The sequence below is a fragment of the Mustela lutreola genome, chromosome 9, assembly GCF_030435805.1.
Source record: "Mustela lutreola isolate mMusLut2 chromosome 9, mMusLut2.pri, whole genome shotgun sequence".
Lineage (NCBI taxonomy): Eukaryota > Metazoa > Chordata > Mammalia > Carnivora > Mustelidae > Mustela > Mustela lutreola.
Window position 1 is genome coordinate 131,777,287 of NC_081298.1, and position 5,859 is coordinate 131,783,145.

A 5,859-nucleotide genomic window follows, 5' to 3' on the forward strand; every position below is an offset into this window, starting at 1 on the left:
ATACCTTGATGACTTTTTTGAGTACAAAAGGTGAGCTCGCCCCAGGACATGGCTTACGTGCCTTAGATCGGAGGTGGTTTTCAACCCTGCTTGTACATTAGGAGATTTGGAAAACTATTTGTGCATGTCCTCAGCTCTAAGGCCTCTGATGTAATTGGCCTGGGGTGGGATCTGGGCATTACTATTTTTAAACACCCTCCCCCCCCTTCTAAGAGATTCCAATGTATAGCCTGGGTTGATTCCCCTGCACCAGATCCAGACAAGGGGGGCCGGGAGAAGAGTGACAGAATTGGGGGGATGGTAGCTTGATGGGAGATGAGAGAGGAGAAGAGAAGTCCACTTGGGGTGGTGGTAGGGTGGGGCTCTCTGTGCAGAGAGGACCAGCAAGGTATTTCCAGTGCCCAGAGGAGCCAGGGGCAGTTAACAAAGGAATCCCTGGCATTCAGTTTTTAGGTCACTTGCTTCCCTATCTGTAGTACACATAACACTACCCTAACAACACTGCCCTATATCTTCAAGTCCTCAGTGAAAGTCTCCCTGCCCAGTCCAGAGTCCGTAGCACTGTGGGGGAAGTGCCAGAACTTGGGCTGGCCCCAGTGATGAACAAAAAAAAAAAAGTCCAGCACCTGCAGGAAACAAAAATTGGAGAAGGGATTGGAAATCCAGCAAGAGTGGGAAATTGGAGCTAGGCCGGAATGAGGACAAAACAGCCCCCTCCGAATCCTCTGGGGTATTGGGAAGGATGCTTGGTTTCCTACTGTTTGTGGGCTAGGGATTCAAGGCAATTTTATTGAAATCTCAGTGGATCGTGCCTCAGCTGCTGGAGGACATGAAGACTTTACGAACAGCTGACACTCGAGCCAAAGAATAATAAATAATTCACCACCTTCCACTCTTTCCACCGCACACACTCCACGTGTGGAATATTTTACAATGATCACAGTTCATTCGCATTCATCTCTCTTTGAGCTTTCCAACAGGCCTGAGCGATGGGGAAGGAAGGAATTTGTCACATGCGATCGTGAGAAAATGGGGTTCTCAGCGGCTGGAGCTCGCATCCAGCAGGTTCCAGGAGCGGCGGAGCTTGAAGCCTCCCGGTCTCTGAAGCCTCGCTCCTGGCTCTAACTCAGCGCTCAGCCCTGCATTTCTGCTTGAGTTTGGGTCTCCAGCAGCTTTGGCCCTGCGGGAAGAAACTCCTTGTGCCTTCACACTCTTGTTTTTAGACAACATGAGCTCTAGACCTAAAACTTGCTTTCATCTCTTCGCTCTCTGCCATCTCTTCTCTCCTCTCCTTTTCTCTCTCCCCGTTCCCCATCGCCTCATCCCCAAACACCCCCTGTTTCCTTAGCATTTACGGGTGCACGCTCTCGTTCGAGAGACCTCCCCTAGATAACTGCGGTCATACGCGGATTCTACCGAAGCGTGTTTTTGAGCCCTTTCTTGTTCTTTGGGCTTCTGTGTTTCTTTATCTGATTCCAGGATGAGTCAGATGTGCTTACCAGCACGGATTGCGGCATCCCCGGGTTTCTAACCGGGAAACGGTGGAGCTGGGAGGAACTTCCTGGCTTTGCTCTCGGACCTCCGCAAGCTGTTGATGTAACGCTCATTCTCGGCAGCTAGAGAGGACTAAACATATTAACTGGCTTTAGCTGACCTTTGCTCTAGATTTAGAAGAGAGGAACGGTGACCTGTTTCTCCCACGTGGAAGCAAACAGCAGAGCGTATTTTATGCCCAGGTGTTTGCCATATAGCTTGATACAAAACCATGTCCTGGAAAACTATAAGCCAATCTAATTTATAGAAATAAACTGAGTGAGAATCATTATTTTTTATTGGTACCACTTAATGTGAAGAAAATGCACATTTTCCAAAAATATGGAAAAAACGTTCCATTTGCCTTATTGGGTCCAAATGTTAGGTTTAAATTATTTTACTATGCAAACTTTCTTTCATATCTTGGCAGTAGTGATTTCCATTTTTATTCCTTTGGTATCCATAATCTTATGAGAATCAAAAACATATGCTTTGAGATCACTGGACAGCTCCTCCTCCCACATTTTAAAAATGCACAAGGAAGGTTATTGCTCTGGTAGCAAAAATAACAGGAACGCTATGGGAGAAAATGATGAGGACAACGAGGCTGAATGGGAAGGAGGTTCAAAAGGTGCATTCTGGTTTTCATGCTTTTGATTTGCAAGTCATTAAGCTGGAAGAGCCCCTACCTCCTGCTGACTGCCACTAGGAATGTGATTTTTTCTTCTCTAATAGAGGATTGCTTATTCAGTGCTCCAGGTTTGCAATATTGGAGGAGAAGAGGGGATCTGGCTTTTCCAGTGCTTCTTGAGATGGGGTGCTTGTCACCCCCCGGGGAGTCGGCCCAGAGTGGCTGGACTTCTGGCCTCCCTTTGTCTTTGCAGGGGGAGGGTGTGTTTGGCAGGGAGGCAAAAGCATCTTAAAAGTTTCGGTCTCAGGAATTTCAGGCTGACAGAGAAGTCAGGGGAGAGGGGAGTGCTTTGTGTGCACTCCTGAACAAAAAGATTATTAGGATAAAACAATAGAGGAGAGTCAGATAGTGAAATGTGATGAAAGGCTCTTTGGCGGCTGACACTGAGAGCGATGGGCATCTCCGGGGACCGCTGGTGGAGGTGCTTCGAGGCCAAGGGCAAGAGAAATCCCTACCACAAGAAGCACAAGTATGGGCTGGGACGCCCCGCTGCCGATGCTAAGCTTGGCGTACTCACAGTCCATGCTCGGGGAAGCAGTTAAGAAAGTACCAGGCCTTGAGGCTGGACATGGGGAACGTCTCCTGGGATTCCAAGTGTCCTACGCACAAAACAAGGATTGTTGACCTCTGCAGTGCATCCAGCAATGAGCTGGTCGGCCCCAACGCCCTGGTTCAGAACTGGATTGTGCTTATTGACAGCGCCCTGTACCCACAGTGGAGCGAGCCCCGTGACACCGCAAGAAGGGGGCCAAGCTGACTCCCGAGGAGGAAGAGATTTTAAACACAAAACGATCAAAGAAAATTCAGAAGAAATATGATGAAAGGAAAAAAGAATGCCAAAATCAGCAGTCTTCTGGAGGCGCGGTTCCAGCACGGCAAGCTTCTGGCATGCCTGGCTTCCAGGCCAGGCCAGTGTGGCCAAGCAGATGGCTACGTGCTAGAGGGCAAGGAGCTAGAGTTCCATCCGAGGAAAATCAAAGTCCGGAAAGGCCAATAAATCTTCCTCTCTTCCATCTTTGGTCATGTAAAGAAGGTGTTTATTGTTAAAAAATAAAATGTGCTGAAAGGAAGGTGGGAAGGTTGTCAGAGGAGACTGGAAGAGCCATGAGGGGCTCAGCGTCCCTCAGGTGGGAAGGGTGTCAGAGGAGAGTGGAAGAGCCATGAGGGGCTCAGCGTCCCTCGGGGTAAGAGGTCAAGGGCCTTGGTGGCCTTGCCCCATGAACCGGGTCATCGCCCAGACCTGGCGTGCTACGCGGTGCTCACTGGCTGCTCAGTCAGCCAGGACTCATGTTCCCAGAAATCCGCCATGTAGTGACATGACTCTCTGCCTCCTCCTCTGTATTTGCCATGTTTGTCCTCCCTGGGACTCCGGCCTCGCTCAGTACACACAGCTGTATACTCCAAGTTTTGTCTGTCCCTGAATCCATGATTAGTGAACACATGTTTTAATTCACAGATCGTTCTCACATATCTGTAGCTCACTTGCTACTTTTTATCCTCAATGACATTCAAAAAACTCACTCTTTCAAAATTGATACAAGCGTCTTATTCTCTCTGAAACCCTACCTGATATCCCAAAGCCGATCTATTTTGTTTCTCTTTTGAGGCCCCCTGTACCTGGGGAGGGGGCCCAATAATTATTGCTCTCATTCTTCTGTGTCATGCTTTTCTTTCTACAGGTCTGGGAATTCTACACGCAAACTCCTTGAGGGCAGGAGCTGCCTTTAATTACCCTGCCTTTCCACACATTTCAGCATATAATGGGGGCTGAGTAAATGTTTTTGAATGGATGACTGAATGAATGGCGTTCATTCCTCTAAGCCCTGATTGGTGGCAAGGATGAGCAAAAAATGTGCTTCATTCACAAATGGACAAATGTAATTACAGTGGAAGTACTATACCTTTTTTTTCATATTATACTATTAATTAGTTTTGGCATTCTGAGAGTGACGGGGAGTGCTTACAACCGTATGGCTAATCACCAAGTGGAGTCATGCAAACCCCTTTCCATGAGAACTCCCTGACCCGCGTTCCACACTTCCCTTGACTTTCTGACTTTGACTGTGGGTGTTAATCAGGTATTTGAATGATCGTGGCATGATCATTAGATCATTTATCTCTGGAAATCGATACTGACTCTGCCGAACAAGACTTTAAAAAATGCTGAGGGGAGGCACCCTTAGCCTTGGGATACAGTGGGGAAGGCATTTAATGATCATAATACAGGAAGCAGGCTTGTGGCCACCTGTGCAGACCCGATGGAAGAAAGGGTCCCACCAGGAATGCATTTCACTGCATCAGGACTTCAGTCTCTGAGGACACCCCCTTGCATCTCCCAATAACTCAGTCTCCAAAGGCAAGTCAGATTGTCTCTCATTCTTGGGTGGCTTCTTCTCCAGGGCCAAGTCCTGCTTTTAACCTTATGAGGCTTAAAGGTAAAGTGGACTTGTGCTCAGTAGACATGAGAGGAACATGTTAGTAATCAGCCAGACTGGAAAATTGTAAAGTGCAGAGAGCTGGGAACTGAGGGAATTCCGTGTTGTTCTGGCCCCACCCACTTCCCTGTCACTAGCCCCACCCACTCCCTATTATTAGCCTCAGGCGAGTTACTTAACTTCCCGGAGCCTCACTCCTTTTGCCACATGGGAATCAAAATAGCATTTTTGCTCATCTTCCAGAATTATTATGGAGATTGAATGAAACAAAGACTGGGCACTTACGATAAGTAAAATACCAGTCTGTTTGGCTTCTTGTTGTATCCCTAGGACCTCACCGGGATCCTGGGACATAGAAGGAGCTGATCCTTGGAGAAGCTGATGGCCCCTTGAGGGACAGAAGAGCATCAGAGTGTGTATCACTCCAGTCGGTCTGGTTCAAATCCTAGCTCCACCTCTTTCGAGCTATGTAGACCTTGAGCAAGTCACTTAAATTGTTTGTGACTCAGTTACCCTTCCTGAGGACACTAATAACTTCTGCCTCACAGGATGGTTTGAGATTGAAAGGAGGTCATGTTTTTAAAGCTCTTGGGGGCAGTTCCTGAAACATATAACCTTTAATAAACATGAGCTACTTTATCCCACCTGCTAGAGGCCACTGTTTACTCATAGACGTAGAATAATATTTCTGTGTAAGATGTTTTGGTAGCTTTTATTGAAGCTGTTTGGGTATCTTTGGTAGTAAATGGGCTTATGTGACTTTGTCAGTGGTTGTCCCAACACCCACTACTGGTCCCTCTCACAGACGTCTTGCTCTCTTTCTTACCTAAGAAATCAAGAGATACACCTTGAAGTTAATTCTTGCTTTCCCTTTGAGTCTTCTAAAGTTACATCCTTCTCTTTTTATAAACTTTTAAATTTTGGAATAATTTTACATTTCTAGGAAAGTTGCCAGCATAGGGTAGAACATTCTTGTATAGCCTTCACCGTGTCTCCTCTAATATGAACATCTCATATAACCATGGGACTCTTGTCAAAACTAAGAAATTAACATTATACATCATGTTAGATAAACTGCAGGCTTGTTTTCTGGATCACCAGTTTTCCCACTCATGTCCTTTTTCTCTTCCAGGGTTGGACACAGTTGTCCTGTGTTGGGACTGTTTCTCAGTCTTCCTTTGTTTCTTGTGACCTTGACGA

The 5,859-nt window shown here is 46.9% G+C and overlaps 1 pseudogene; it reads left to right on the plus strand.

Annotated features, from left to right (window-relative positions):
- Positions 1-2,616: 2,616 nt before the first annotated feature.
- On the plus strand, positions 2,617-3,221 carry LOC131808231 (small ribosomal subunit protein eS8-like; annotated as a pseudogene).
- Positions 3,222-5,859: the final 2,638 nt, after the last annotated feature.